The sequence below is a fragment of the Lissotriton vulgaris genome, chromosome 1_1 (genome assembly GCF_964263255.1).
Source record: "Lissotriton vulgaris chromosome 1_1, aLisVul1.2, whole genome shotgun sequence".
NCBI lineage: Eukaryota > Metazoa > Chordata > Amphibia > Caudata > Salamandridae > Lissotriton > Lissotriton vulgaris.
Genome location: NC_141685.1, coordinates 1,930,669,179 through 1,930,690,636, shown reverse-complemented (window position 1 = coordinate 1,930,690,636; position 21,458 = coordinate 1,930,669,179). Strand labels below are relative to the sequence as shown.

Here is a 21,458-nt window from a genome sequence, read left to right as displayed (position 1 = left end):
GAGGTGTATAATATATTTGACTCACCGTTCTATAGAATTGCAGCCTTAGTTTAGAAGACTGAACTACTTGATTTATTTGTCTGAGTGACCCTGCGATCTGATTGGGGCTGATATTAACTCCTAATCTATTCAACCATTTGTCAGCCATTTTCTCACAGTCTCCTCTCTTGCCACAGTTTAAACAGGCGTAGGTCTCGCTAATAAGCGATTTAGTTCGCACGGAATAAAGACATTTTAAAGTATCTGAATGTTCAACTCTCTCGATTTTCATTTTATTAACCAAAAAATCCTTAATCTGAATATATTTAAAATACATACCGTCGCCAATTTTAGATAGTAATTTTAGTGTTTTGAAACTTAGGAAACCATCCGGGCCATATAAGTCCCCTAAAGTTGTTATACCATGCCCTGTCCATTGAGCCCCAGCGCCATCAGAAAAAATACCTGGTATTCCTGGGTTCCCCCAGATTTGCAATTCAGCATTAAAAAAGGGGATCTTATCTGAGATCATAATTTTTTTAATATGTCTCACGGTCTTCTGACGGGAACATCCAAATTCCTGTCCGCAAAACCAGCCCTCCGCCTACTACACTGGCTCCCAGTGAAAGAACGAGTTATTTTTAAATCTCTCTGTAACTTTCTCAGATCCATGCAGGGGATGGGTCCTCCTCCTCTCTCGGCTGTAATTCAGCCTTGTAGAGCAAGGAGAGAACTGCGCTCAGATGAACTAGTCAACATCCCTAGAATCAAATGAGCCAGAAGTGGCGGTAGACTTTTCTCTTTTAATGCCGGCAGGCTATGGAACACTCTGCCCCTTCACATCTGGAAAGAGACTGGTCATCTTGCCTTCCGCAAGCAACTCAAAACCTTCCTGTTCCCTTGAATTTTGCTGTTCCACCTGACAATGAGTTCTGCCTGGCGCTGGGAGGCCTTCTGGTAGCCATGCGCTCTACAAATGTTCTTTCCATTTCATTACATTTAATTTCATTGCTTCCTAGGGGTGAAGAGTCCTCTTCTTGTCGACACTCAAATGGGGGACCGGGGCGATCTTCTTCCAACTCAAGCGCGGCTTTTCCTGTGACACGGTAGTGACTTCCTGCTGCACGTCTTCCTTTTACCTTGGTGATGCATCTCAGGAGAAGCCCCGGTTCCTAGGCAACACCTCGCAGCCGGGGATTGCAACTCGCCTCTCCTCTCACAGCGGCTCTCTGATAACACAGCCGCCACACTTCGATGATTCCGCTGAAGGTCCCAGTGCTAGCCGGGTTATGGGCAACACTGGCAAACAGTGTGGTGGTGCGCTGGCTCCACGGAGCTCGTCGATGCATGCAGGGCCAGGTGCAGACATAGGCACACAACATCGAGGCTGGCGAACCTTGCAATCTCCGAATAATGTGACACGCCTTTCAGAGAACACCAGCTGTAGGCGGAGACACACTTACAGGTTTGTAGGGACGATCTTGGGAAACGACGATCTTGGGAACTTTGATGTGCCTGAGTTCCCACAACAGGAGGTCAGGCCTCCTCAGGCCCTTGGAGACTCTTGTCTTCAGAAGAACAAAGCACCCAGCACAGTTCCTCGTCAAGTAGGGGGACACAGCACACAGCAGAAAGTCCCTTAGTCCTCTTCCTCAGCAGAAAAAGCAACTGCAGGCCAGCCCCAGACACACAGCAATGGCAGCACTTTTCCTCAGTTTTCTTCTGCTGTTCTCTTTGGCAGGAATTCCTTCTTGACCACGAAGTTTCCTAGTCTAAAGTTCAGGGGTTTCAGCTCTGTTATTTATACCCCAAAAGTCTTTGTTTTCATGTGTGAGGGGTCCTGGACTCAGTCCAAACCAGTTCTGGGTGCACTCTGCCAGTGCACATCTTCTTCCTTTGTGAGTGTGGGCCAGGGCCATCAGACACACCACAGGGGATCGAGTCAGCAATGTGGAAGGCAGGCAGATCCCTATTCAGGCCCAGGTGCTACTCCTCCCACCACTCCAAATGCAAATAGGTCTATTCTGCCTAGTGCTGACTCACCCAGCCTCCTGGAGCCACCCCAGCCCCTGTCACTCACAAAACAAACAGTCAATTCACAAACAGGCAGAGGCACGCAGAAAGGTTGAACAAGAAAATAGACACTTTCTGAAAGTGCTATTTCCAAACACTGAATTTAAAAACCATCCTCCCTAAAAGATGTGTTATTAAATTCTGAGTTCAGGGATACCAGATTCCAAATTTCTATTTTGCTTTTATGGGAAGATAAACAGGTAAACATGTTATACAGCATTCCTGATGTTGTCCTATGGGCAAGATAGCCGTTTAATAGTGAAAAACAAAATTGGAAGTATTTCACTATCAGGACATGTTACCCACACTAGTACATGTCCTACCTTTCACATACACTGCACCCTGCCCAGGGGGGTACTTTAGGCCTACCATAGGGGTGTCCTATGTATAAGAAAAAGGGAAGGGTCAGGCCTGGCAAGTGTCGACACTGGCCAGGTCAACAAGGCAGTTAACAAACTGCACACAGGCACTGTGGTGGCCGGCCTGAGACACCATTTTAGGGCTACTCCTGTGGGCGGCACAATCAGTGCTGCAGGCCCACAAGTAGCATTTGAATCACCAGCGATGGCACACGCAGTGCACTTTACTTGGGACATACTGGTAAAACATGGCTAACCAATCACAATCACAATTTACAGAAAGAGCATATGCACTTTAGCACTGATCAGCAGTGGTTAAGTGCCCAGAGTCCTGTAGCCAACAACCACATTTCAGGAAAAACCAAGGAGGAAGAAGCAAAATGTTTTGGGGATAACCCTGCAAAAAGGGCCATTTCCAACAGCCTTCTTCAGCTAATTTATGCCCTCTTCCTGCCGTTTCCCTCCTTCTGCCATTTCCCTCCTCCAGCCAACCAGCTCTACTCAATGGAGGGCGCAGTGCGACCCCATTGAGCAGGCCCTCGAGCCAGCCACCCATGCGTCAGTTCTCCTGTCTAGCTTGCCACAGTCCGCTACCCTCTGCTGCCTGTCTACCTGCTACCCTCTGTTTGTCCCTTCTCTACTCGTTTCTTGCTGTGTTTTGTATTTACTGCTAGTTTTACTGCCTTCTGTTTTGCCTTTTTCGCCTTGTTTTTCTGCCTCTGTTTTGCTTTATGGCTCGTTTTACTGCCTTTGTTTCACTTTTTCTGCTCATTTGTCTGTGTTTTGTTTTGCCTTTTCTGCTAAATTTTCTGCCCTCTGTTTTGCCCTCTTTGACTCTGTTTTGCCTTTTCTTCTCGCTCGTTTTTCTGCCCCGTTTTGCCTTTTTATGCTCAGTTCTTATCTCCTTCCACCGTTTCCTAAAGACCTGGCTTTTCAACTGAGACCTTGCACCCCAGCGGCCAGATATCCCCAGGGGTGACAGTGCTGCACTCCATGAATGCTGATTGATTGATTGATTGATCCCATAAATGTGGGTTTTTGCCCATCCTTTTAATGATACATTACAAAGCTCACATGTGGCCATGTGTTATGTCTCTGCTGGTCATGAATTTTCATCCCATAGCACTTTGGATGCTGGGATTTTCAATGCTGAAACAACTGTCACAAATGCTATCTTTACCAAGCTACAGAGGCAGGAGTTGCTGAAGGCATCACACATGACTAGGGGCCTCCTGCCAGCTATGTATAGTCAGCCACCTGAAGTAAGGAGCTATGGCCTTCCCAGGAAACGAAAAATCTTTGTTTCACAGGTGAAGGGTTGTTTACTACTCTTCATCTGCGACAAAAACGCACTGCTCGTGTTTTGCAGGCTTGAATGCACCACAGTGCTTCATGCTATTTGGAGTATGTTGAGTATTTTGTTGAGCACTGTGACATCACAAGTCACTAGTAATAAGATATCATAAGTGACTGGGTGCATGATTTTCTTATTATTGGTGTGCTGTGATGTCAGAACGCACCTGCAATGAGAATACAATAGAGCCTTTTATAGGTGGGATTACAGGTTCACAAATATTACCGAGTAAAGTTTGTTGATGAATCGAGGACTTTGTCGAGTTCTAGGTAAAGTTTCTGTCAATACCCATGCTAGATTTTTGCAAATAAACTGAGTTTCAGTATTGTGTATATAAAAAACTTCACCCTTCTGCATCATCACCCCTATTGTTTTCTTTTGTGGGGCTGGTTGTTCCGGCCTATATTGACTATAAGGAATAGAGAACTTGCTATTGGAGCTATTTTGGATCAGCAGGCTTTGGTAAGGTGGGATTGGGAATGTTGTAGGATGGTGCTTTCGGGATCTATTCTGGGTGAACGTGTCAAGCTGCAATATGCTGTAACTGACAAGGCTATGCCCCTTTGCAAATTAAGGAATGTACCCATTTTAAGGCGCAGACTCTTTTGGGCCTCATTCAATTTCAGAAGTTTGGGATAATATCAAAGTGGCCTACTGGCACACGTTATTTCAAAACGAGGTTACCCCAGTGAAGCACTTAAACAGGCAAAACTTCATTATGGAACACTGCAACTATTAAAGTAATGGACCGAGAGCTCACAAGAGCTTTTGCAAGAAAAGGATAGTAAGGATTCGAGCAAAGTTTCAGAGAGGGTCATCTGGCAGTTTTCTCAGTTCTCCCTCATTTACATCTGCAATGCAAGCTCGTGGTTTTCTAATACATAAATCATATCCTATTTACAAGCCTGTCTACACCGCCCAACAACATATTTGAGAGCCGAGCCAAACCCCTTTATTGTACGAAATATGAGGCGACGTGTGTCTCTCCGGGAGAGATTCGCCAAGCCCCTGGTAGCCAGGGCTCCTAATCATCACTTTGATAATTTGCTGGCTCTCTGGACCGGGCAGCAGGCGTTCATTACGGGCTCAAGAGACTGCAATTAGCAGACATTGGCACCAATTCTGGACTCAGGCACTCGATCTGCACGGCAGACGGAAGTAAAGGGTACTATTTACATAGGAAGAGGCTTTGGCAATATATGACTTATGTAGTCATCTCACCAGGGAATGTCACTCAACGTGAGTTAAGGTCAGTGACCCACAAACAGAAGATACTGTACATGAGGCGGGCCTCGAGAGGCTTGAAATATAGGCCATTTTAGACCCTTAGAGACAATCTGGTTTCAGTTTTATCCTGTATTTAAATAACACGGACTGACACAAGCTAACTTTCAAAGAACAACTGTATTACGAAACGCGTGTAACCATAAAATCAGGTAGGATGCTTAAGTGGCTGCCACCCATCTAGCCCACTTTTATTCCGCTGCTGTACTGAAAACCGTTTTGAGAAACAAAGAACTATCTGTTAAGCATATATACATCAAACTAACTACCTTTCAAGCTTGCCAGAGGGTCTTGAGGTTAAAACTATTGCATTCTGCGTTTAATTTGATAAAACTTTTAGATAATTGTATATTTTACAAAATGTCTTCCTGGTGCCACAGGTTTCACTTCAGCAGACACAGCAAGGGATTTGAGAGAGAATTAGAGAGAGCATGAGAGTGAGATCAAAGTGTGAGAAGACAGAGAGTTAGACGAGAGAGAGATAGAGAAAGAGAGAGAGAGATGCTTGGAACATTTTTGCCAGGGCTGCTCTTGATTCCCAGTCTGGTCTGAATGCTAAATATTGTGTGAAAACACAACACTGTAATATTTGTGGGATTTTCTATCCTGGAAGGCTTAAACAAGTTTCAACACATCTCATCTTCAAACCAGAGTTTCAATCAATTGTCCTGAATATGTTATAAGTGAAGATAATTTACTGAAACCTTCTCGCCAGAAAGCAAACTACTATTGTTGCAAGGGGTTCCTTCATGTGCGGCCTGTGACATCAGAAGGCATCACTGTCAATGGAAACATTATACCAATGTTAAAATGGTCTTACATAATTAAGGTCAACTCCTATATTTTGACTTAATTGAAACTGTCTTACCACATGACCTCTAGACTTCTTAGATCATCAGGAAACCTTTTTTTATGGGTGCACATGAGGGTGAAAGCTTGCCTTACCGTAAAAAACATACATAAATCAGAGTCCCTGTTATGAATATCATTCTCTCTGCCAGCACCCAGGCCACCACTTGTCACGACCCCCTCATGCACCCTCTGTGTAGTGGCACACAGGGCTCATGTTACACCACCCCTGTGGGATGTTATGGCATGCCATGATTCCACGCCTGAGTTTCCCCAGTCTCCCTGATTCCATTATGCCTGAACTTGCAAGCATTCCCCGAATATGTTAACCAATGGCTTGCCTTTCTCCCGCTGGTATTGGGGTCTTGGAGTGCTTTCCCTTGTGCACGTTTAGACAAAAAAAACTTTTCTTTCCTGTAAATTGATTCCATCTGTTAGTTTGCACCTGCTCTTCCTGTAAGGTCAAAGCCAGTGTACGAACACGTATTTCCTTCAGAAGTCTTGAAGAACCATCCAGACTGCTATGTGCGCCATGTGCCACACGTGTTCCTGCTGCATCAATTGGAACGTGATCATGTAATATAAACCAAACCCGAACCCAAGCCCCTTGCTTAGCCTACACTCAGTGCAAAACAAGGTTGTATCCTACCCACTCACCTGAAGAATCGAACAGACCTGCAGCGCTCTTCTCTCCTGCAGTTCAAAGCTTCTCTGGTGGCTCTACCTCCCTTGATGCATCCTTCATTTCTGCCACCTGCTCAGGTACTCCACTTCTCAGGTGACTTCCTGAGTCAAGACTTTGAGACCTTCTTTGAACTCAGGACAAGTTGAAAAACGAGGCTAAGTATGTGATATCAGGTAAGTGCGCACTATCCTTTGATAGTAGTACGCAGGCCAAAGTGTCAGCGCCTTCAAGACTATAGACTTGTCTTCAAGTTTCCTCTCAGTGACTTCCCTCCAGTTCACCTTGATTGTTCTTGCTCAGCACCCTTCCGGCAACCTTGGCCTTTGAACTGTGTTTATACAAGGATTAGAGTCTTTGCTTTGTGTTTCTCTGATGAACAGTAGTGCCAAGAGAATTCTTCTCAGAGCACTTGATTCATGTATCAACCCTGTACCAAGTTCTATGTCCTACGTGTTTTCTTGGAAGTTTTATTAACTCAACTATATGTTCAGAGTGCTTCCTTGAGAGTGCCAATAACTCCAATCTGTATTTCAAGTTATTCCTTGGGAGTGTCTAGTTCCAATCTGTGGTTGCTGTGTTTCTGACAGAGTCACGCATTGCATCTTTGCATAATCAGAAGTCCTGCGCACATCCAGCTAGCAGACTTGGAGGGTCTCCAGTTAATGCTGTGCGGCACAGTTGCTGACAGGAATCAGTACGGTTCCAGTTGGCTCTTTTCTTATTTTGTCCAACCTGCCTTCTCCTCAAAGGCCACTCTTTGTTTAGGGAGAAACTATTTCTTGAACCAGCGGGCCCGGCAGGCATTGGAGGTCTAGCATCAGTTCCAGTATTGTCTTCACGGATGGAACGAGGTGAGTGCATGACACCACTGACACCATCCTCTGCTGAGGCACCCCACAAATCCAAGTTAAGACGAAATAAATCACAGTTGTTGTTCCAGTTTATCAGAAGATGATACATCTTCATACTTAGTGCTGTTCAGCCATCTTCTGCTAATCAGATGATCCTCATAAAGCATCAACAATTGAACTATTGTTGTTGTTTACACCACCAGGATATTTATTGCTTCCTTTTTGTTAGGTGAGCTGTTCAAGATACATGTGATGGAACATAATAAAGGCCATGCAATACAGCCTTATCGACATCAAAATGTATTCTCCATTACACTAGCCTTCAAAGACATCACTGAACAAAACACACCAAATCCGCCTTTTTCGACTCTAACAAAACAAGCTACCTAAGAACTTTATTAACCTGTTCACTGATAACCTTAGTGAGCACAGCACTGAGAAGATCACATCCCCTGATACCATCATTATGTTGTTGCACTGCTTGTGGAGAAGTTTGGCTCACTGGTTAGAGGAGGCATACCCTGAAGCAGAGGTCAGACCCAGTACCAGGGTTCAATTACCGACGCGGCAGGGTCTAAGCCCAGGTGTCCACGGACTCGATAATTCTCACTTCGGTGCCTACTCGAATCACGGGTTCACACTCTGCAACTCTGGGCAATAGCTTGCTTAATCTCCACTATGGCCCCCCGTGGCGGGATGCCTGGCTTTCACCTTGGGGATGCCCAGTACGGGTTATCTCACAGGGAAAAAGCCAGGACGGGTTCCCAATGCAAGCGCCGAGATGCCCTAGGGTAAGTCGAGCGCTATATAAGAACACACATACATACTACCATGACTTAGCATCCCGTGCCCCCATGAGAATGGCTGGAACAGACATCAAAACAGATCCTGGCTCAGTGACCATCTATCTAACAGGTGAACATTAGCTAGAAACCTGACTTGAAACACAAAATCCCCTGACCTCTGCTAAACCTAAAATATTCAAACACCTCCACTTACAACTAAACAATCTCTGAAGCACAAAATAGCTAAATTTGAGCCTGTTTGGAATATTATGTCTTTTCTATCCCAGGTGTTCCCTTGTTTGTGTTATATGTCACAGTCAATCAATCAAATATGATTGTATGTGCTTGATAGGATGGACATTTCAATAGATTGCTATGTGTTGTTATGTGATTTTTTTGTGCACAGATTTATATGGAGCAAACTTGACCCAAACGTATTGGAGTGCTTTACACGAGCACCAGTTACATTGCACAAGGACACATTCGTTTTTGGTTTGCAAGGGGAGATTAAGTGATTTGCCCAAAATCACGGGATGTTGAGCCAATTCTGAGACTTGAATCTTGTTCCCCGGTTCCCATTCTCTCTACATATTCAAGCTTCTGTGATCATATTCGTAGTATTTAATCTGAACACTGGCTGCTTTATTTTACATTAGTTTGTTATTGATTTCTAAGACCTTCTAGAAGGTTGACAACTTTGGACCCGATGTACGACAATTGGCTTTAGCGATTTGCAAATTGCGAAAAATTGCGAGTCGCAATTTGCAAGTCGCAAAAGCCAATGTACAACAGTGTCAGAGACACTGTTAGCGATTCCTAACGGGGTCACAAAATGCGAGGCTTATGAATATCAATGAGCCACTCGCAATTTGCGACCCCATTTGGAATGGCTGGCCCTCCCAGGGATGCTGGCCTGATGGGCTCAGCAGACCTCCATGTCCGGGAGTGCTTTTAAATAAAGCAGTTTTTTTTAAATGCAGCACATTTTCCTTAAAGGTAAACTGGATGCATTAAAAAATGAATGAATGAAATGTTTTCGTTTATTTTTTAAGGGCAGGCAGTGGTCCCTGGGACCACTGGCGGCTCTTAAAAAATATTTTCCCATGCATTCCCAAACATAGGGTTCAGACTCGCTATTAGGAAGGGATGCCCTTTAAAGGCCCCTTCCTAATAGCGAGTCGCAAATCCTAATTAGTAAGTCACAAATAATTGACTCGCTAATTAGGGTTTGTACACAGCCCTCAGGTATTTTTGCATGCGCAAACGGGTCGCAAACCCGTTTGCACATGCAAAAATATGTCGGACATCTGGCCCTTTGTGTCTCGTTGTTGTTCAAAAGAACACAGTCTCACAAAATGAAAATAAATGCAATAGTCTAAGCTAAATTCCATTTATTGTTTATGCTAAGAGTTTGTAACAAAAATGAAATTGAAATAACGTTATAAATACAAGCCGAGAGAGTGAAGGGTAGAGGGAAATCTTTACACCAGGCAACCCCAGGACAGGCCATGCAGAATCATATCTCCAGTACTGGTATGAGAGGGGCCTTTGCTCGCTGACTTATCAGTGCAGCTGGCCTTGCCAGACGAGAATAGCGTTTCACTGATATAAGCCTTAGTGTTCAAACAGGTATGTAGGTGTGTACCATCTCTCAACCCTGAAATAGGTTTTATTTCCTACTATGCTTGAATTAAATTAGTGTTTAGGTGCAGCAGGATGAGTATAGGATTGCTATCAATTTATAACACGAATCATGTTGGAGCAGTTCCTCCTATTCCCGCTTTTAGTAACTATTGTCACTGACATTTTATTTGTCTTCATTGTGGTGACAATTAATATTGTGTGTACTAGACAAGGATTTCCATTTTAATATAGAATTTTTAAAATGCACCCCTTGTGGCTGAGTGTTCATCATTTTGTAATTATTTAATGTAAGAGGATTTGGGGTTCCTCAAACTATCCTTGTAATGTCTCATGGGATTGATAGTTACCTGAAACACATTATCCTCTAATACTGTTCAGTGGGTAGCAAGGTGGTTGCAGTACAAATGTTTTTCATAGTCAGTTGGCACATTGACTGAGTCCTCTGCTTCAGGGGGGTCAAGACCCTGTTTTTCTAGAAAAGAACTAGAGAACGTATCATGACAAGGACCTACAAGCCATTAAATGCATGAGAAGCATTACAAGTGGTCCACAGAGTAATCAGTCCTTATGCGTTTGTTCGGTCATCTCTCACAGCTCTGCAACACACAGAGAACTGTCTTGGCAGACAAAATCCCAAATAACTGCACTTGCAAGCAGTCAAAGAAATCTCAATCTTTGCATTAGCTTCTCTTGTGAACCTGTTATCAACATACATGCATTTCCCTTGGTAAAATGCCTGGTTCCAAAGAAGACCTCTGCCCTGCCACAGGGATCTTTGCTTAATATGAAAATTAATTGATCAATGCAGGAAGGGATGATAGCACTGACACAGACCCTCATCATGCTTTTTATTAAAAAGGCATCATTTCATCAGCTGGATTCTGTAAGAAACCTTTCTTTTCTTCATTCTTAACTAGTATTTTTTTCAAATGAATATATGACAGCAACCCCTCGGAACTAAGAGAACAGGGTATGTATTACTAACAAAGAAAAGTAGCTTCCTCCAGGTAATCGTACTCACTGTTAAGACAGTCAAAGCATCATACATAAATTCATATACAACACATCCTTTCAACAACGGGAAAACAATCCCTCAAGCAATTAAAATCTGATAACAAATATATATATTACAATTGCATATCAATTAATAATTTTTTTACACAACAGTCATAAGCCTGAAACATCATAAAAATGTCATGAAATGTATTCGTCATTCACAAATCTGAACAAATATAAATTCAGGTTATAAGATTAGCTATCAAAAACACACATACATTATTACATGCCACTGTGCAAATACAAATTAATTTTTAATGCATAATTGATCAGTGTTTATGGATTATGCAAAAACATTTTTCCTGAAGAGTTTGGGGTGGAACACGAATATAAAGCCTCCTTCGTGAGGACTTTATAATAATATTCTTCCCAGACTGAAATATATTTGATCCTGCATTTGTACATTAAATGCAGAATCTCTTGAGCTTTGAGTAGCCATTATATATTAAAAACCACAATGGGTGGTCAGAGGTATGCTGGTGATTGATCTCTTTTAGGTCTTGTTGTAAACACTAAAATGTGCCATGTATTGAATCTACACTGGCCACTTGAGGGTTCCTAAAAAGAGATTCTGCATTTAATATGAACACATATTTCATATTGGTTTTCCTACCTGGTATTTCCCACCCCTACCGTTTTCTAGATCCTATTATTAGTTGTATTAGAACTCGGTGCAATGCTATTTAGTGCCAAAATGTGTGTGCTCATCCCTAAAATATCACTTTTAAAAATAGTTTCACAAAATGTGTTTATTTACCTTTCCCATAATATTCTAGCAAATGGTGCAAAAAATGTACCAATGGCATAGAAGTTATATTTCATATGTAGGTTGTACTGTGCATTTACTCCATGCACTAATTCCACAGAAGTATAGCGCTGCAAGGAATACCAGTTTGTTCAGGTTGATCTGTAGCTTGAATGGACTGCAGCAACACATGGAAAGGAAAAATTCATTTTTCATTTAGGAATCATAATATTTTGTCTGTTAAATCGCTAACGTCAAACTTGTAAATCCACAGAACAGGGTGTTTTCTATATTAAAATGTGGAACTCTAGATATTCGAAATAGGCTTTCAGAGTGCCGCAATGTCTGAAAGTGCTTTTTATTATGTAGGGTTTAAGCTAAAAGCTTAGAAAGGCACTGATGTGGGACCACCACCGCAGGACCACCCACCAGGATGACAACTTGTAATTTGGCATGTGGACTGACTATAGGTGTGGTGGTCTTGGAGTGGAGCGCTGGGGTGGTGGCCCGCATCAAGATCGCCAAAACTCGTAATCTGGCTCTTAGTCATTTTTCACACCTTCAGATGATGACAAAGAGCTGAGGGTGGCCAAAGGAGGTCGCGTCAAGGTAGACGAGAAAACCATGATGGCCCCCCCCTCAGAACTTTCAGCGATGCAGACAAAGGGTTCAGTGGGACTTTGGTGAATGGTATCTAGCCTTGTGAAACTGTGCCCAAGTATACCTTCTAGTCTTAAACCATTGGAGGATTTTAAGACCCACAAATATGACTAATCTAAAGTAAAACTTTGGACCGGCGAGAGACAGCAAATATATCCCAGTTATGAAGCCACCTCTCCAGCTACAAAGTCCAGTTTTATCTGGCTGAGAACTTTTGGCATCAAAACCATGTTTTTTACAGAGATCAAAGGTGATGAATCCAACTTTGAGAAAGTTCCTGAGCAGTTTCAGCTTGGACCATGGTGCACTGGAAGACTTTGACTTATATTTAAATGACATAGTCCTAAGGCAAACAACTTTGGTGTGCCACTTGTTAAATCTGACCCAGCTACATTCAGGTCATCTTGAAATCTTGCATAGGTCCCAGTCAACTGACAACTGATATTTTTCAATCTCACTTTACTTTTTGTAGGAACGTTTCCTGTAAAACTTTAAAATTGTTTCAATGCCTTTTTGTTCACTGAATATTTATTTCTTTTACGAAATTCATTTTAGACTTTTATTCTGTTTTTCACTCGGCTTTACAATTGTTTTTTGAATTTTGGATTTAATTTAACACACACTTTCACAGCTCTGAGAATTTCCTGTTGCTTGCTTGCCATTTATTTTGCCAATTGTTCCTATCCCCTTCTAGAAAGATAATTCTTGCAAAGTAGTCTCTTTTAACACCACTTATGCTATTCCTCTGCCATAGTCCAAGCCGTTGGTTTCAACAAGAAGTGTTTTTATCAGTCTGCCTGGGATTTGCATTTTGCCTCTAAAGCAGGACTGTGAGACAAACCAATTGAACACTGGTTTACTCTAAGGAAACTCAACGTACCCTTATCCACAAATTATTTTTCAATTAACATTACTCAAAACCTACTTTCAGTGACCTTTGTAGAATATAACTTTTTGTGCACTACTCTAGAATTCTTACAAGTGAAATATTGCTAAACGTGCTTTTGAATAATTATTATCATTTTTATGGAAAATGCACTCTTACCTATGCAGTCCCGAACAACTTGTTTTAACTGTTCACTGCAGGGGAATATTTCTCCTTAATATCGAGCATGCCTCACTTTTATAAATTAAGCACCCAGATCTGGGGTTGAATTAGCTAATATTTAAAAATTGTATTTCGGGCATTGCACAGGTATTTTGCCTATTTATGGAACACTGCAGTGCTTTTAATTTGACCCCCAGCAAGAGCACAAGGACACTGTCTAGAGAACACTCTTTTACAAATTTGAGGGTAGTGTAAATAGGGGCTGTGCCCAAATATGATTTTAATGTTCATGTCACTGGTGCAGCACCAACTGACAAGGGCCTCAGTGACCCATATGGATTCAACCAGTTTGACAGTTCAACAGTAAGAAGAGAGCACCCACCCTGTGGCACTGTGCCCAAATGCCAGCACAAATATGGTCCACAAAAGTTTGAAAAATCAGGTGTGACCATGCAGAAAAGCTGTATTAGCAACACAACACATACCACTTTTATGTGACCAAGATGTAATTTGATATAACTCACCTGGAATTGGAGCTGGAGGAAAAGGTTGACTCAAAAAAAAGATTATTCTAAAAGATTTGCCTATAGTTGATAAGACATCGTATTCTTTCAATGTATGATTATCTTTTCATTTTAAACCTGATGTAGTAACAATTGGTCAAAACAATTCTTCTGGATCAAAAGAGAAGGGTAGACTGTTCAAATTACAAATTGGTCTGAGCATCTTGAAAAACTAGTAAAGAGAGTTTTTTATGTTGTATGGGGAAAATGTTAATGTTCAGGATTGTCCATCTGAAGTTCTCTGCTGGTTAACCTGAGATCAGTTTGGACGTATGCTACGGGATTATTAATAATAAAATAGCCCCTGTGGTAATGGGTTACTCAGTGACAAACTCTTCATTTCAAAGCGTTTGAACCTCTTTTTTAAAAAAAAGGTGTATTCATATTTTGGTAAAGAGCGTTAAGGAATGGAATTCCTGACATAACATCCTTGTGGGAGAATGTGCCAATAACTTAAATTTGAAATGGTGACTGCAACCACATAAAAAAATACATTCATATATATATATATTATTCTATATACTTTGCTGTTAAAATTGATTGCATCTTTTTGCAGGTACAGCAACATTTGCGATACCATGGCAAAGTAGACTTGGCAATATCTTGAGGTGATCAGAGCTCAAGAGGGCTCTTCACCTGGTAGAAAAAGACGTTGGAGTGAAATAATTGCCCTTTCGGTGTTTCATTCACCTCCTGTGGATACATCTGATTAATCCAACAGCAGGGAAGATTAGCCTAAACCGAAAAAAGTGTGGCTATTGAGAGGATTACTAAGAATCACATAGACGTTTCATGGTCAAAAATGTCTGTTTGTGATAATCCCTTTTTTAACATTTAGAACAAAGACATTGATTGCTTCCCTGCCACAGCACCGCTGGCATATTGAGCCCATCAACGAAAAGTGCTCGAATGAGAACATCCGAAAATTGTCAAGTCATCTCACTTGCTAAATGAATTCTGATTACTAAGCATGCTATCACCCTCCTGGAGATGGCTTACTTTATGAAATAGAAAGTTCACAGAGCTAATAGTTTGCAAGCTTATGATAGTACAGTTCAGAATAAACACTACATGTATTTCTCAAGTTGATTTTGATTGTCACACATTATTGCAGAAATTAGCTGTCAACAATTTCCATTTATATAGTGTATGGATGTTGTTAGAACTGGGGGTCTCTAGTTGGCAGAGGTAGGTACCACTGTCCAAATAGGAACCCTTGCTTCTAGTCAGGGTAAGGAGGAAACCCTCTGAGATAACCCCTGCTCACCCCCTTGGTAGCTTGGCACGAGCAGTCAAGGCTTATCAAAGGCAATGTGTAAAGTATTTGTACCAAAACGCACAGTAACACAGTGAAAACACCACAAACTGACTCCACAACAGTTTAGAAAAATAAAGGTATTCAATCTAAACTACAAAAGACCAAAACGACAAAAATACAACATACACAGTTCGAGAATATGGTTTCAAAAGTGTTCTTAAGGTTGCGTAAAATAATCCACAGTTCACAGTTGCATCACGTTTAGCGAACAGTACCTTAAATGCGACAAAGTTCCAAAACAGAAACTTGTGCGGTGGAAAACAAGCGATGCGTCACTCATGAGACACTGGGGAGGCGATGTGACAGCCCCGCTGGATGTAACGGGCCTGGTGCAGTGACTCCGGTCTGTATGGGGATGGATGCGACCTTGTATGGATTCCGATGCGGAGGTTCCGTAGTGAAAAAGCTTGCAAAGGCACGATGATATGATCTTTGGAGTTGCGACGATCTCCGGGGCGACGATGCACGGACCAGCGGGAATCTTCCTCTCGCAGCTCCTCGATGCGATGACTCTGCAATGACACTCGCAGCAACGTGATGCGGTCTGCAAGCAAGCGGTGCGACGATCTCACCCAGCGACGACAGGCTCTGCGACGACACTCGCAGCGATGGTAATCTTCCCGCTTCGAACTGGTGCGTCCCGCAAACGAAGGATGCGACGACTCTGGCAGCGGAAACAGGCGCTGCGACGATCTCGGCCTTCGTAGCGGTGGGAATTTTCCTCACACTGACAGGGATGCGCTGCGCAAGCGAGCGATGTAACAAAACTTGCAGAAAGTCTTTAAAAGCTGGGTTTCCAGCTTCCCAACACAGGTACAACTTCCAGAGGCACCACAACTGGCCCAAGCACTCTAGGAAGGACAGAACTCTCTCAGCAGAGTTCAGGGAAGCTGGGGGTAAAGTCCTTTTGTTCCTGGGCCTTTTGTTCGCCTTGCCCATGGTCTGACCATGCCTTCATCTCTTTTTCCCTTCACTCCAACCCTGTAACCAAGGTCCCGCTCGCTAAAAACACCTGGGCGTGGAATTGGAACCGTGTTGACCTCCCTTCGTTATCCTCCTCTCTCAACTCCTCACCCAACCTGGCGGGTCTATCCTCTTCCCTGCAAGCCACCGCCATTGACACCTGGCTCGCTGGAGGCTGCGATTCAGTAGCCCCCCTACGTCGGATTTCAACCAGAAGACCTAAGGAGTCTAACCGGTGGTTCAGTGAAGACCTGAAGGATAAAAAGCTGACTCTCCGGCGGGCTGAGAGGCAATGGAGAAGGGACTATTGCCCCCTATTGAAAACCCACTATCTTACATTATTAAGCCACTATAAAAAAGCCATTATAGGAGCCAAAACCGCCTATTTTTCAGCCAAAATTCTGGTGGCAGAGAATAAATCTAGGGAGATTTTTACAATTGTTCATGATTTAGCTTTTTCTGAGAGGACTACTCCCAAACCCCTTCCTACCCAGCCCTTATGTGACTCATTGAATTATTATTTTCTGGATAAAATTAACACAATCAAGACCAATATCCCACCCCCCCTCCTACTTTTGTTGCTCCTCTCCCTCCCACAGTTCAGTGCTGTCTTTCTTCAATCCCCCCTCTCACTGAAGAAGTTTTCTTGGAAACACTTCCCAAGGTAAAATCAGGTTCTCCGGCAGATATTTGCCCGGCCCGCATTCTTCAACAGATTTATTCTGTTTGCACTCAGCCCCCGATTACTCTTCTCAACAGCTCCCTTGCTCAGGGGGTTGTGAAATCAGCTTTCAAAACAGCCACAATAGTGCCTATTTTAAAGAAGCCTGGAGCAGATCCTTCCGCCCCAGTCAACTATCGTCCCATCTCCCTGTTGCCCTTCTTGGGCAAGGTGCTTGAGCGCCATGTTACATCGGTCCTCAGTGCCAACGTAGAAGCAACCGGGGGCCTGGCGTCTCGCCAGGCGGGTTTTCGACCCAGGCACTCTACTGAGTCTGTTGTGGTGTCGATCCTGGATAACCTCAGGGAGGGCATGGACCAAAACAAACACCAGGCCCTGGTGCTCCTCGACCTTTCCGCCGCTTTTGATACGGTGGACCACTCCATCTTGCTTTCACGTATCAGAGCGGCGGGAATCGGGGGCTCAGCCCTGGTCTGGCTTTCGTCCTTCCTGAGGGACCGCACCCAGGCTGTCCGGCTGGGGGACTTTACGGCAACTCCACTTAATATCACTTGCGGTGTCCCTCAGGGTTCTTCTCTCTCCCCTCTTTTGTTTAATCTCTACATCTATCCTCTAATCTTTGCTCTTCAGCAGATGGAGGTCACTGTATACAACTATGCGGATGACCTCCAGCTCATCTTTAACCTTTCTCCCTCGTCCCATTCTATTTCTAATTTCCAATCCATTATGATTTTCATCAGGGACTGGATGAGCCACAACCACTTGAAACTGAACCCTGATAAAACCGAGTTGGTCCTCACCGGTGGCTCTTCCAGTCCCTGGAACTCACTATTCTGGCCCTCTTCCCTAGGTCTCCCTCCCACCCCCTCTTCTACTGTCAAGACTTTAGGCATTAAAATGAATAATCACCTCACCCTACACTCACAAATTAGTTCTGTTGTCTCTTCTTGTTTTCTCACTCTTCGTACAATCCGCACTGTTTACCGTTTCTTTTCCCCCCTGGCACTCAAACTGATCATGTCTGCCCTTGTGATCTCCCGGCTGGATTATGCCAACGTCTGGTTTCCGACACAAGACGCCGGGATCTATTCTCTACGAGACGTTGGGGAAGCCAGACGACTGAACATACTCTATCCTCATGAAAATCATCCCAATATTTCCATAAGAAAATCGATTTGGCCCTTCTTCTAGATGCTCATATCCTAAGAGCAAGTATCCACAGCGCCGAGATATTTGAAGCGATTTATTATTATCACCAGATGCATACCCATTTCTAGAATTAACGAAATCCTTTACGTCGCGATCAAAATACATTCAAGGAGATCACACGTTTACATATCAATCCTGTATCTGCACTTCCCCTACAATCAAGTTAGGTCTACAAGATTGAACCAATAATTAGCTAGGATTTTTGACCAGCTCCTCCACTCATCTTAAACTGTTTTTAGTCAAAGACGGGTCACCTGATGAAGGCTAACGAGTCGAAACGCGCGTAGTGTGTATCTACCGCTTTGCCTACATCATGTTCATTCATCTTCCTTTGTCTGATTTTATGTCTTGTCATATGTGTGTTTTTGCACCTTTAATGATAAACCAGTATTGATTTAGAAATGTATAAAAGGCTTCTTTAAAATTATTTATCAGCTATCTTCTAAAAAATTCAATTAAAAAAAATGTATATATTCTTTATAAAATCAAACAAAAATAATACATTTTGAATAAAAGTACAACTAAGTGGTCCATGATCATTTATATATAGTGGGTTCTTATATCACTATTCATTAATGTGTTATGTGTACTAGTTATAGACCTTTTTCAAACTAGTTATGCCAACGCCCTGTACACCGGCATTCCAGCCTACAGTTTAAAAAAGCTCCAACTGGTGCAAAACCAGGCGGCCCGGCTAGTGTACGGCCTTTCCCGCTCCCACCACTCCACTCCTTTGCTGAAGGCGCTCCACTGGCTGCCTGTCAGGGAGCGTTCCCTTTTTAAAATTGGCTGTGTAGTTTTTCAGGCCCGTCAGGGCTCAGCTCCTGCTTTCATTGCCTCCTTGATAAAGGAATACGTCCCTGCCAGAGAGCTTCGCTCATCCTCTCAATCCCTTCTGCTGGTACCCCGTTACAAGCGGAAAAAGTGGGGAGGGGCCAACTTTTCATTCCTGGCACCCACTTTTTGGAACTCCCTTCCCGACCATCTGCGGTGGCTAAACACTACTCCCTTTTCTGCAAAGGCTTCAAAACCTTTTTGTTCAACCAGGACTTTTCGCAGTAACCTACCCTCTTTCCCTCTTCTGTTAACTTTGCCTCTATAGCGCCAAGAAACCGTCTGGTGAACGCTGCGCTTTACAAATATTTTAAATTCAAATTCAATTCTGGGGCTTCTTAACAGGGAGACAGCTCTTTTCAGGCAAAGTCCTTCCCCTCTCTTTGGCAGCAAAGCAACAGCAGGTGAGTCCAGCAGAGCAACAGCAGGACAGTCTTCCTTATTCAGTTTCAGCTTTCTCCTTGGTAGAGGTTCCTTCTTGATTCCAGGATGATCTAATTTTCTGTAGTCAGGGGTCTTGTACTTATACCCCTAATAGACTTTGATCCCTTTGTGCAGGAGGGCTCTGAGCCCGGTCTGAACCAGTTCTGGGTGTTCCTTGAGCACTTTGTTTTCCTGGCCTCTCCTTTCCTTTCAGAGAGAGGGGCAGGGTCGCCAGCCGCCCAGCAGGTGGTGGAGCCAGCATTGTAGAAGGCAGGCACAGCCCTTTTCAGGCCCAGGTGCTACTCCCTCCCGCCACTCTAGATGCAGGTATAGCTATTCAGCCTACGGATGGCCCAATCAGACTCTGGGAGCCACCCAGCCCCTGTTACTCACAAACCAAGCAGTCAATTCACAAACAGGCCAAGGCGCACAGAAAGGTCAGACAAGAGAAAAGCAACTTTCTAAAAGTGCTGTTCTCAAACAGGGGATTTAAAAACAACCTTTCCTAAAAGATGTGTTATTAAATTCTGAGTTCAGGGACACCAGACTTTTATGTCCTATCTTGCTCCTATGGGAAGATATGCTGGTAGCCACTGTAGCCAGCATCCCCTATGATAGCCTATGGGACAAGATAGCCTTACATTAGTGAAAAACGAAAATGGCTGTAATTCACTACCAGAGCATGTCACCTGCACCAGTACATGCTCTACCTTTCACATACACGGCACCCTGCCCAAGGGGGCACCTTGAGCTTTCCATAGGGGCGACCAATGTGTACTGAAAGGGAAGAGTTAGGCCTGGCCAGTGGGGACACTGACCAGGAGGACATGGCAGTTCACATACTGCACAGAGGCACTGCGGTGGCAGGCCTGAGACACCATTTTAGGGATACTCATGTGGGTGGCACAACCAGTGCTGCAGTGCTCACACTTTTATTACTTTTCTTCACTTCAGCCCTCTTCTAGGGGTATTCTCTTCCCCGTCCCACCCTGCAAAGGGATTCACCAATGTCTTTGACCAAAGCAAATCTCTGGCCATTTCCTGGGTGTGAAAGAGTAGGAGAGAAGATTGAGCACACCAAGCTTCCCAGGGAAACCATGTCCTAGGCCAGCAGTTCTTAACTGTTGACTCGGGTGCCCTCCCTCTGAGAAATTGCTAGGAAAATGAGTCAAAGGTGTTTCCACTAAGGTATCAAATTCTGATTTAATAACAAAATCACATTTTTGATAACTTTAGTGGAATAGTAGCTTCACAAAAATGAACCCTGAGTTACCAAGGCGAAAACTGACTTTAAACCAGTTTTGCCACTCATCTCACCACAAGAGGCTCAAAACACATTCTTAGATTTAATACCTCTATTGTCAAAGGACAATATCTTGGCCACTGGACCCAGGAAGGCATGGATGTGTTACAGCAGGCTGCATAAAAGGGATTTGCCACCTTGAGGGGGACAGACATAGTTGGTAGAATAATGGACTGCCTTAACCTCTTTGAGTTGGAGATGCCAAATGGCATCTGGGACTCCAACAACAATGAAATAATATTAACAGTTTTATAAAGTGTATACATAAAGAAGCAAAATATAAAATGTTTTCAGATTCATTTGTGGGACAGTGTGAATCCATCAAACGAAATTTAGTATGGATGATGGGTTCTTTTAATTGAATTTAGAAAAGCTCCTACCTTCCCATTACAATTTTAATTGTGATTTAAAAAAATATAATTCTTTGAGAATTAAGTAAAGTATTTCATCATTTGTGTATTGTTTTGTCGTTCAAATCATCAAAATTTCTTAGGCAAGGCCCTCAGCTTTCAGTAATGACTCAGTGGGTTGGGGGGTCAGTAATCATTAGATGGGATTCCACAGAAGTCAAAAGGTTCACCTTCCCACTTACCTGTTTATGTGGGAACCCTACTCATAAGTAAAACGGAATGACTACATGAAATTCACTTTAATTTCATATTTTTTTCATAAATCATGCCATTTGCACATGAAAGTGGGACATCCAATTGCAAATGGCTTTGAAATGAGGTCAATAATAATAAAAAAAAAATATTGGCAAACATAAAAATAATAACTTGAACTTAGCTTTC

At 43.2% G+C, this 21,458-nt stretch overlaps 1 protein-coding gene across 4 annotated transcripts in view; it reads right to left on the bottom strand.

The window, feature by feature from the left end:
* Positions 1-21,458, bottom strand: part of SYT1 (synaptotagmin 1) — a 1,122,517-nt gene that overhangs the window by 663,273 nt on the left and 437,786 nt on the right. The gene's annotated exons all lie outside the window — the stretch shown is intronic.